A 12,591-nucleotide genomic window follows, 5' to 3' on the forward strand; every position below is an offset into this window, starting at 1 on the left:
ATTTTTGGCTGTCTTCCACAACATTTAACGATTTCCCTATGCACTTGAAAAATGTCTATATTGTCACCTTCTAGCTTTAAATTAAGGTATTTATTAAAGGAATTGGGTACAAAGACCCCAGGAGCTATTTCATATTTATTATTTTTCTTCATGGCAAATGGTTCCAGTGTGACAATACTGGAACCAGATGCTTTTTGTTTAGTTTTCCTGGCTGTATTATATTTACTCGCATTGCTTTGGGTCGTCAACTGTGTCCTTCTGTCATTTGGCCCAGGGATACTACACTGATCCTGGGGACCGACCATGGAAAATTGATGTTTGGGTTCCGAGGACAAGTCCTTTGATGAAAGCATAGGGTCGTCAACAGAAATAGGGGGGGTTGCCATAAAACGTAAAATACATAGTTCATCCAGATATTCCCCATACCCACCATGGAGTCACACTTAGAGGACGGGTCATCCCTTTTATTAGGGTCGTCCTAGGGGTAATTACTGGATATACACCCTATCCCCAGTGCTAAGGCGTCATGAGTGTCCCGTCGAGATCAGACCCGGCATTGAGGATAGAGTTTGACATTAAACTTTCCCCTCGCTCGACCACGTCAGGTACTAGAGTTCTACGGGTGAGGTGGCATGCCGTCCATCCTCACCCTCCTTCATATCCCAAGATATAGACTAAATCATGTCCAAAACCAAGCCAATAGTCGTCATCATAGAATCCATACCTTATAGGGGGAGGAAGGCAGAAAGACTAGATTGGCTGGAAGACAATTATGTTGGAAGAATGAACAGAAGGGGCAATGGCAGATGTTCTCCCCTTTTTCCGTTATACGTTTGGAATGTTTACGAACGATGCATAAATGATGAGGATGGAACCAACAATCATGCCGAAGCTGCTCATCGTAGGCTGCAAAAAGGGATTTTGACGTAGGAAAAATCTATTTCTGGGTGATTGGCTCGTGTCGCCCTATGAAAGTATCCTTAAGATCATTATTTCTAGGTAAAATTAATCTAAAATTACCAGAGAAAAACAAAATTAAGAAAATGTCAGTAAAACTGACTCGCTCACTCTATAAAAGAAGTGTCGGTATGAGAATATAGGCGAGTGGGATCACTACCACGAGTCATTCACCATTTAGACCTTCCAACATAAAATCCCCACCAGAGAGAGCTGATACTAAAGGGTGATGCGGCCGCTACTACTACTACTACCGACGCCACGGACAGCAGCGCCCCTAGCAGTCATCCTTAATCTATGAACATCTTGTCCTGCAGGGTGGGTAAAAGAAAACAGGGTGGGTTTCATAGGGCGACACGAGCCAATCACCCAGAAATAGATTTTTCCTACGTCAAAATCCCTTTTCTGGGCTCAGCTCGTGTCGGCCTATGAAAATGTACCAGAGAAACAGACAAGATGGGAATAAGGACAAATGAAACCCAATAGTAAAAAAGAGATATATAATATAAGTGAATCAGGGACATTACAGTATACAAACAAAGTACTTAAAGCTAACTTATCCTAATACAATGGTATGATAAAGAAAGCAATCAATATAAAGTACTTAAAAATTAACTTATATTAGACATAGTAACACATAATAATGTAATGGCAAAATAATAAAGAATGATTCACTTAATTAAGATATTTACAAAATATATACAAACACATTGTGTTCTACCCTAGCATAAAAATAAGGGTAGAAACACTGAAGTACATTATATGTACATAACGTGGATGTCCCTAGCAAAAAAATAAGGGACAATCCACCAATATGATTCTAGCGGCTAAGGCTAGAGTATTCCGAGTAGCATGGCAATAGGGTGAGGCATGTTGGACGAGATAGGTAGAAAGGAGACCTGGATCTATACTACAACTACTATGCAGTATCAGGAGAAACAATGTTTCCCGCTGCTACTGCAGAAAATTTTAAAGATTCCAAGGACTTTAGATAATGACGTTTAAAGACTGTCGGTGATTTCCATCCAGTATACTTTTTAAGATCCTCAAAGTTCATATGTTGAAAGTAATTAATTGAGGTGGCTACTCCTCTGATGTCATGTGCTTTTGGAAATGAATCAGGATTGGCTTGTTTAATGAAGTAAAAGATCTGGTGTCTGATTCCCCTTTTACTGATAAAGTGCCACCTTTTTCTCTCATAAAGAGAGAACCTGAGGATCTTGAGGATGTACGAGATAGAAAGGCTCTTAAAGTTGATACTGGGCAGAGAGAAGGATCTTGCGGAAGTGGGATGACTTTCCAAGGAGCCCACCTTGCAAGAGGATCCTCATTTTTAGCTAAAAAGCTACGATCCAGGGAAAGTAGAACTTCTCCTGAGGGGAGGAATTCCACATGACCCGCATCTCTGGATAGAGCCGACAGTTCTGAAATTCTGGCTCCTGAAGCCAGGCTTAATAAAAATAACGCCTTTCTAAGAAGCATTATGAATGTGCAAGACGAGTTGTCAGTATCTGAGGCTAGTTTGAGGACATCATTTAAGAACCATGAAACTGCAAAGTAGGCCTTGAGAAGGTCTAAGTCTAGCACAGGCTTTGGGAATAGATGTAAAGTAAGAATCTGTTAGGTCTATCTGGAAACCCAACTGAAAGATTTTCTTCAAAGCCGATTTGTGAGTAGTAATAGTGCTAGCTGCTAAGCCTTTTTCAAACAAGGATCTGAAAAAGGATATAGCTAAGTTAACTGTCATGGTTGTGGTGTTCGATTCTTTCAGGAAGGATGCTAATTTTTTAACAGCTGAGTCATATTGTCTAATAGTTGACTCTCTTTTATCTGATTTCTAGGAAGAGGATGTTTTGTGGATCAATGTTAGCATCTTTGTTAGCCGCAAACTTCATGAAGTCCATAAAGTTAGGGTCTGGAGAATTCCTGAGGAAGCGAACACAGTCCTCATTTGTACTGATTGTGACAGCTTGGGATTGGGAATCCGTTGAGGTCGGAGACCCAATTCCAGAAGCAGAGGATACCAGTTGCTTTTTGGCCAGTCTGGAGCAATCAGTGCTACTAGTCCCTTGAAAGTCCTCAGCTTGCTCAAGACCTTCAAAAGAAGATTCACTGGAGGAAAAACATAAATTTTCCTCCACTGATTCCAATCTAACGACAGGGCGTCCGTGGCATAAGCCAGAGGGTCCAGGTTGGGGGCCACATAGCAAGGGAGCTTGTGGTTCGCTTGTGAGGCGAAGAGATCCCACTTGGAGACCTGGGACTCTCCGGCATATCCACTGGAATGACCCGTCGTCTAGAAGACCAGTTCTGATTCCAGAGGGACTGACCGGGACAAAGCGTCTGCTATCACATTTCTTACCCCCGCCAGGTGAGTGGCGGACAGATGCCATCTGTGTTTGTCTGCTAGCGCAAAGATGGCTATCATGACATGATTCACGTGTTTGGATTTGGACCCTCCTCTGTTGATGCAATGTACTACCACTGCACTGTCCAAAACTAGTCTTAGATGAGACTTCTTCGGGGGAAGGAGTCTCTTCAGGGTAAGAAATACTGCCATTGCTTCCAGGACGTTTATGTGAAGCTGGCGGAACTGAACTGACCAAGTCCCCTGAACTTGCTTGAATTGAGAATATCCCCCCCAATCCGGACAGGGAGGCATCGGTGTGAATGGTTAACACTGGAAGGGGATATTGAAGGGGTACTAATTTGGCAAGGTTCTTCACTTTTGTCCATGGACGGAGCTGATTGCGAAGGATCTGTGGGATTACTGACAACTTGTCTCGAGATTTGGCGTTTGCTCTCGATCGCCAAACTCGATTTATATCTTTCAGCCTTGCTTTCAGGAGGATGTCTGTCACTGAGGCAAACTGGAGAGAACCTAGGATTCTTTCCTGGTTTCTCCTTGATGTTTGTTTGCATTTGAGAAATTGTTTCACAGACTTGGCTATTTCTTTTCTTTTGACCACCGGAATTGACAGATTGTGGGAAGACAAATCCCATTGGATTCCTAGCCACTGAAATCGAGACTCCGGAGTGAGTCTGGATTTCGTTTTGTTTATCTGGAACCCCAGATGTTCCAGAAATTGAACTACCTTCTTTGTGGCTTTGAGACATTCCTCGACCGTTGGCGCCCAGATCAACCAATCGTCGAGGTATGCTGCTACCATTATCCCTTGAGTTCTCCCCCACGGGGAAGTAAGGTCCGTACCTGCGAGATGGTGAGCATTTTGAACTTGTCGCAACGAATGAAAGAGTTTAGCTTTGACAAGTCTAAGATTACCCTTCTTTTTGTTGAGCCTTTCTTTGGCACGCTGAATAAGCGACCTTGAAATTTTAGATGCTTGACTCTCACAATAGCTCCTTTCTGAAGGAGTTCCTCCGCATAATCTGTCAATTCCTTTGATGGTTCCTGATAGAATGATTTGATTGGAGGAGGATCTTTGATCCAACTCCAACCCAATCCTTTGGACACGATGCTCTGTGCCCATTTGCTGAACCCCCACCTGTGACGGAAGAGGAACAGCCTCCCTCCTACCTGGGGAGCCTCACTGTTGTTAGGCGGGTTGACCTCCGCGCCCTCCTCTGAAGTGTTTACCTCTTGCAGCTCTTCCTGTGCCACGCTGGCGAAAGTGGCCCCTCGCCCTGCTACCCCTAGAGAACCTATTAAAGGCTGGGTAGGCCTGGCTTTCGTACATAGAATTGAAGGCCGGCGAGACTGCGTAGGAGGTTGAAGGTTGACTCTGAGGAGACAACAGGAGGATGGGTTGCGTCTGCTTTGAAGTAGACGGCTGTCCCTGTTGTGTAACTGGGACGGCCTGAACAAATTGCTGTTGCTGCTGTTGCTTCTGGTAAGGCTGGAACCTTCTTCCTGTCTTCTTTAGCTTCTTACCAGCAGCAGGGGCGGTCTCTTGTTTCCTCTTGGAAGAGATACCCCATCTAGCTCTAAGGCTCTGGTTGAGCCTAGCAGCCTCGTGGTGCACCTCATTCACAGAGGCCTCTGGGAAGAGATCCGCACCCCACATGCTGGAAGCTAGGAGTCTATTAGGCTCATGCCTGATAGTGGCCTCCTGCAAGACATGCTTTCGGCAGTAAGCTGTGATTTAGCCAGAATCTTGAATAAAGGTTCTGTGCCGTAAGACAGGGCAGCCATTTCCGTAATGATTAGGGAGTTAAGGGACCTCCCAAATCTAGTTCGAGCATCAAACTCTGCCTGAATAAGGGTATCAGGCAGTCTTGGAAGCTTCTCGCCAAACTGATCCATTGCGCAGTCTGGCTTAAGCTTACCTATTGAGAACGTGGCAGGCAAGTTCTCCCACAATTCTCCAAAGGCTGGGAAGAGCGGAGAAGTAGATTCCGCTTCCCTCAGCTGTGGCATGGGCTCGTCTTTGAGGACTGCCTGAAGAGTTGCTTCTACTATTTTGGTAGCGAACGGAAGAGAAGCCTCCTCCTCCGTAGCGAAAATAGTGAACGGACTCTTGAAAGCTTGGAGTTTGGTGTTAGTACACTCCCAATCCTCCAGACAGTGAACCCATTCCCGCTGTGCGTGATCCCTACTATACAGCACAGTCTCTCGGGAGATCTTGTCCTCTCTAGTGAGAGCAGCAACGGTCAGCCTAGCATACCCAATGAAAGGCTGAGTCAGTCCGGGAGGATAGAACTCGAAGTCCTCAATTCTTCGAGTTCCACACTCCGGGATAGAGATCATGCCGTCCTTGAAGGGGGCATAAGCGGCCACTCTCCATGGGTTATCCATGGAGAAGGCTGGTAGGGATTCGTAGGGAGGTTACTGCAAAACACCAGTACCTGCTACAGGGGAGCTTGGCTGAGGAGCCTGGTTAAGTCCAGCAAAACGGTCCTCGTGCTCTCTAACTCTTGAATGGATTGGCCAGACTGGTTGATGGTGTTTGACAGCTGCGCAAACATCTGTTCAAACTTAGAGCCCAGAGAGCCAACCATCTCTCCCACTTGTTGCATCACAACTGCCGAAAAGGTGGTGGGATCAAAGGAGCTCGGTCCCGCCACCCCAACAGGAGTTACCGGAGTAGATCCGGTAGATGCCGGAGAAGGCGTTGGCTCAGCCGGAGCGCGAGCCTTCTCCTTAGAAGCCTTGCTTCTAGAGCTCTTAGAGTAGGAAGAGCTCGGCTTTGCCTTCGCGTCAGCGTAGGAAGTCGTAGACTTCCTAGCTGAAGAAGACGACGACTTCTTAGAAGTCGTCTTATGGAGAGTCTTCTGTTCTCTCTGTCCCTTCACCTTCGGGGGTACAGAAAGAGCGGGAGAGCGGGCAGGGATCTCAGATCCCGTAAAGCCTTGGAATGAAGCAGAAGAAAGGACAGGGGAAGAAGATCCAGGAGCACCCAAGGAAAGACCTTGGGCGCCCGACACACCTACCTCAACCAACAAATCCTCTGCCCCTACCGCCATAGGCTCAATGTTCAGGTCCAGGTTGGCCACATCTGGGACCGGCTCCTGCGTGGAGACGGACCCGAACGCCTGCTGCACCTCCTGCTGGATCGAAGCTATGAGAGGCGCTGCCGAGATGGGGTCGACATAGCCGGTCGACTTGCCACCGGGGAAGATCTGAACGGCCAGCTTCTTGTCAAGGATATACGGCTGGCCCTTGGCGGCGTTCTTCCCGAAGCCGCCCACCCAAGCCTTCAGGGTTGCCAGGGCGACTTCCTTCACGGCGGCAGCCTGAAAGAGAAGGCGATATGAAGCTTCTAACGGCGGAGATAGGGTTGAACGAAGCTAAAACTAAGTGTTAGTAGTGATAAGACCAAGAAAGTCTAAGAGTAGACTTACCCCAACACAGCTGACTAACGAGGTCGTAGCAGATGGTGCAAGCCTCCGGGTGCCAAACGATCAGTCCATTGTGGGTGGTGGCACACGGGGCGTGGGTCCTACACTCCTCATGGGCGCAGGGGTCGTAGAGCGTTGCGTTGCAACCCGGGACCTGACAGTTGGTAGCCTGTAAGTGGAGAGATACATGAGTATCAGGTGCACACTTACAGCCTAACAAATGCTCCGCTGCATGCCGGAGCATGTAAGTTAGATTAAACCAGAGCCCCGCCGTAATACGTGTGGTAACTAGGCGGTTGGAGTTTGTCTAAGGCTACGCCGGAGACAGGAAAAAGATTCCAACCAGGAGTGGTGAGGAGCCATGAAACCACGACGGAGAACGACGGAGATAGCCCATAAATTAAATTAAAACTAAAATTCACCGTAATATTAGGGTATATCCGTATATATAACGAAGTATAAAATTTTCCGTCTACTAGAAGAGTGTCCGGGTAAGGAGCGAGCTCTCCTCCGGTAGCGGAAAACAGGATATAGTAGGCAAGCAACAGACCACTAGTAATGTCCACCCCGCCCACTGGCGGAGCCAGACGGACCTATAACCAAAGGGGCCCCCGGCTTCAGCGGAGGCTCCGTTCGTTACGGTAGGGGAAGGGTGGGACTGAGGCAATAGGTGGGGGGGTCCCGGCGTCATACGGCGGGAGAGAGAGAGAGAGAGGGGGGGTGGCCTACCCCTCCCCGTCACTACAGCTACCCGCTCGGTAACCCGGTACCCGAGACAAGTGGTCACCCTGTACCCCAGCTGGGATGGAGCTCTAGGCCTCCTCAGAGGGAGAGGGAAGTAGGCTACTGTGGTTGTCATGGCAACCAAGGAGATCCCCCAGACCCCTCCCTATACCTGGTAGGGAGGGAAGGGGAAGGGTAAGGTGCTAAGGGACACATGATCGCAGGTGGCCTAAGCCGCGATAGCAACACAACCATGGGGGGGCCACGTGAACCAGACTGTACCAACACATGGCACAAGCACCTAGGCTAGCCTAACACCCTAAATAACACTGATAATACATCGTAAAGGAGGAAAAGACACTTTTAGCAAAAGAGAAAGAAGCCCAGGAGGAGGCAAGCTGTTCCGAAGAACAGTTGACTACTCGGAGCCAGCGGTAGCCGATGAAGAGCAAGAGCTGGGATGCTGGGCCAGAAACACTGTATAGCCCTAAATACCAAACTAAGAGAAAATGGTAAAGGGCTGTGTCCTAGCTATAAAAACGATGTAATAAACGATGAACGTAAATATAATAAGCCCATAAGTATAAGATGTCCCAGTATGGGAGACCGGGAAATCTTAACACGAGGCGGCACACAGCCGCCACGAGTCAACCGGGAGACCGTATATGACCTATAAGAAGGAAAATACTGGTCCCTGGAAGACTAAAAAACTGTAAAATACTACTTATGAGGCACTTAACTTAGCCGATGCAATAGCAGCACGTTCCATCGTAAATGACGAGATAAATCCACGAAAAAACAACACGAGAGGAAAAAGCACTCTAGCGCTGCGAAGCTAATGATTAAGGATGACCGCTAGGGGCGCTGCTGTCCGTGGCGTCGGTAGTAGTAGTAGTAGCGGCCGCATCACCCTTTAGTATCAGCTCTCTCTGGTGGGGATTTTATGTTGGAAGGTCTAAATGGTGAATGACTCGTGGTAGTGATCCCACTCGCCTATATTCTCATACCAACACTTCTTTTATAGAGTGAGCGAGTCAGTTTTACTGACATTTTCTTAATTTTGTTTTTCTCTGGTAATTTTAGATTAATTTTACCTAGAAATAATGATCTTAAGGATACTTTCATAGGCCGACACGAGCTGAGCCCAGAAATGAACTAGGGATGCAACACCCAACAATATGGAAGTTTATTGATAGTTTGAAAAGGGTGCAACGAGGACAAGATCTTTATTACGAACAGTTGATTGCTGGTCAAACGACACCCATAAAATTGAAGAAATTCCAAGAAGCTGATGCTCATATAAAATCAGTGGTACTACAGTTTGAGAACAGAAACATTTTAGAGTATCTGAGAGGAATTGCTCATAACTTCTCTTAAGATATACAGTGGTACCTCGAGATACGAAAGGCTAAACTTACGAAAAACTCGAGATACGAAAGCCAATGCGAAAAATTTAACGGCTCTACATACGAAAAGTTTTCAAGATACGAAAGGTTTCTGAAAGTCCGAGATTCGCCCGGATAACAATTTTGAAACTCGCGCAGTGCGCCGCCATCTTAGTACTAGTAGACTCGCCACCATCCTCCTGCTCTCCCATTGGTTCCTGATGCTAGTCACTGCCATGAGATCCTTCTCTCCTATTGGACAGCATCCCTCCCATCATGCATTTTATACGTACGGGGTGGCGTACCGATCTCGGCCTCTTCGTACCAACATCTTTATCGTACGCACACAGCATTTGTTCGGTCCAACGATTTCGTTTAGTAACGTAAATTCGTTAGTGATTTTGTTGCAGTACTATTATCGTGTTGTGCGAAAACTTTATTGTGTAACTTATACGTAAATTACGTACAAGATAACGTTTGCCTGAGTCGTTTCAGGAACATTGTGAAAAGTAGGCAGAAGCAATTTTCCTTGGATCATTATTTTTTTAAAGAGGCCTTCAGCATTAGCAGGAGTAAGCAAAAAGGAAGAACCAAGTGATAAAAAAGAGAAAGTTGAAAGCAAAAAGGAAGAACCAACTGATGAAAAAAAGAAAGTTGAAAGCAAAAAGGAAGAACCGAGTGATAAACAGAACGCTGAAAGTGGTGAAGAAGTTGAAATTCTGAAAAAAAAAAAAACTACGAAGTAAAATTAAGAAATTATTTTTAGTTTTTTGTAAAGTTAAGTGTTACAGTTTTGTTAATGTGTTTCGTAAATTTTAGTTTTATAGTTTTCCTTAAATTTTTTATGCTTTTTCGTAAAGTTAAGTGTACGTACGTTATCTGCCGTTTGTCCTCCTCCTCCTCTGCCGCCACTTTCGGAGATAGCCTCACTCGAAAGGTAAGCTTCCACATTTTACATACAGTATATTTCTTGTTACCATGTACACTAATATACACTTTATTTACAGGTTATTTTGCATTTTGTTATTAATTTAGGTATTGAATGGTCCAAATTGTTGTAGTATTTCATTGTTTATAGGTCAATTTAGCTTTATTATGAAATTTACTGGGGTGTTTTTGGAGGGCTTGGAACGGATTAGCTATTTTACATGTAAAATGTGGTCCAAGATACGAAAACCTCATGATACGAAAGGCGCCTCAGAACGGATTAATTTCGTATCTCGAGGTATTACTGTATAGTTATGTAGCTGCTACTTTAAGCAGTTCTTATTTTCCAATAATTCAACTTTTTAATGAAATTTAACTTTTTTTTATCTTTAATTATCTTTTATTTTCTTGATTTTTTTAAATCAATAATTCAGCTTTTTAGTGAAATTTAACTTTTTTATCTTTAATTATCTTTTATTTTCTTAAATTTTTTATTCCAATAATTCAGCTTTATGTAACTTATATGTAATTCAGCTGTTTAATCAAATTTACCTTTTAAGTATTATTCTTTTCTTAGAGAAAACCTCTTTTCAAAAATAATATGCATACATGAAATAAATAGTTTACAACCATTAACAATAATTACAAAGTCCAACAATGTATTTAAAAAAGGAAACAGTCCAATTGGCAAAGTATCAAGCTCTCATTTAAAAATATGAAAATAGTTTACAACCATTAATAACAATAAATACCAGTTTTCTTCGAAAGAGTTTATAACCAATAACAACAATCACAAAAATCAAAAGGGTATTTAAAAAAAATAAATAAATAAACACTAGTTTCCTTCAAAAGATAATGAAAATCTCTCTCTCTCTCTCTCTCTCTCTCTCTCTCTCTCTCTCTCTCTCTCTCTTACCGCTGCGGCCAGTCGTCCCCAGCAGCCAGTCGTCCCCAGCGGCCAGTTGAGCTGCGGCCAGTCAGCCACATCCAGTCGGCCGTGGCCAGTTGTCCTAGACCCGCTGAGGGGGAATGCCATCCCTAGCATTTGCCCCCTCTTCTTCTTCTTTCCCTTACCTCCCTCCCTTCCCCTGGGGAAAGGAGGGCTGAAACAAATGTGACCGTATCCTGAGAGGAAGGAGCGTCACGTCCTTCTAGGAAGTGTTTCTCCCTTGACCCTCAGCACAGCAGACACCCCCTTAGTGGGGCAGATAACAGAAAAATTGTGCAAATGATGATACAAGCATCAAATTTGGCACAAGTGTCCTCCAAGGTATACTAATCAAATCTGCCTGATTGGCAAACTGAAAATCCAAGATGGCAGTCATTTTCAAGATGGCCGCCAAAATAACCACCCGAAGTAGATGGTTTGCTAAAAATATTTGTAGTTGTCTGATTTTCATGATCTAAGTGTGGATTCTATGTTTTGAAGCCTGCTGAACTATATTTTCCTGTTTAAAAACCACTCTGAGACATATTTCTCAAGATGACCACCAAGATGTTTGTCTTTCTTTACATAAGTTTTGTCCCGGCTAGTACATTTTCACAGTTATGCATACCGTGCTGCTGCTGTTTCTCTATCTGCTACTATTCACATATGCAGCTGCAGATGATGTGCAGGGAAGCTCTGCCTGAGAGCACTTGCATCTTCCTTTGCAAACCCTCTTACAGGAGCAATTTGTCATTCTTGACAGCTTGCTGCAATTGGTGGTAGTGTTGTCCAATGTATCTGCCATGCTTCTCCTTTCTGTGTCCACCCCCATTCAGCTGGAGTGCTCATGTGTGGATTACAGTGGGTTGCCTGGCCCCAGATGATCCCAGTCTGGTAGGCTGCATGCTTTGCATGTTCTCTGAGGGCTGCCTGTGTTGGTGGAATAGAATTGTATGGCCTCTGCTTGCGGGCAAACAGACCTAGTCTTGCTTTGTCCACACCTGTGGCTGCGCTTGCTCTGTTGTACATGAGGACGAATCTTTCCGAACCTCTGCATGTCAAGATCACGAATCAATGTTGGATGCTGGCTGAGACTGGTGAATGTTTTAGTAATATCATCAAAAACATTCCAAGTCTTCTATGCAGATTTCTTCGCTTTCCCACGGAAGGCAGACACAATGTCACATCCAGTGAATGCGTCAAAGTAGGGGATCCCTCTAGCTTTCTCAAGCCCAATCGCAGAAACTACCTCATGGACTGGAATCCATCGCATATGGGCTCCTTGGCCAAAGGCAATCCACATTTCCTGATTAGCCTTGATGATTATAGACATGCTCCCGTCAGTTGATGCACCCTAGCGTGAACAAATATTCGATTGGCAGCTTCTTCGTGACAACTTGGGGAGACAGCATCCAGAGAGTTCACTGTGTTGCTAAAGGCATCCTCTCCTTTTGTGACAATGACTGCTTGTCATTTCTGCTTCACACATCTTTTCGGCCAGAAAGTGAAACAGTTCAGTTTTGTTGCTGGGGTCACGAATGAAGCTTTGCCAGTTTCCTGGTGTCTCTTGTTCCTGTCACTCTTCTTCCGATTCCTCTCCCCCTTTTTGACCTTGTCTCTGATTTCAGACTTGATTTCTTGTATATGTTACAGTGAACCTGTATAATCAGGGAATATATATATTCTCTGATATTTTCAGGGAATGTGCATAATGTCTGATTCACTCAGATGATATGTATATTCCCTGAAATTTTTAGTGAATATACATATTCTCTGATTATTCGGCCTTATTATTATACAGATTCCCTTAATCGTGTTTGGTATGAAAGGACAATGAAATAAATAGCTGAAACGATAAACAAAGCCCTGTTT

The 12,591-nt window shown here is 44.7% G+C and overlaps 1 protein-coding gene across 1 annotated transcript in view; it reads right to left on the reverse strand.

Moving 5' to 3' along the window:
- Positions 1-12,591, reverse strand: part of LOC135208393 (zinc finger protein 239-like) — an 86,285-nt gene that overhangs the window by 47,682 nt on the left and 26,012 nt on the right. The gene's annotated exons all lie outside the window — the stretch shown is intronic.

Source organism: Macrobrachium nipponense, chromosome 35 (assembly GCF_015104395.2).
Source record: "Macrobrachium nipponense isolate FS-2020 chromosome 35, ASM1510439v2, whole genome shotgun sequence".
Taxonomy (NCBI): Eukaryota; Metazoa; Arthropoda; class Malacostraca; order Decapoda; family Palaemonidae; genus Macrobrachium; species Macrobrachium nipponense.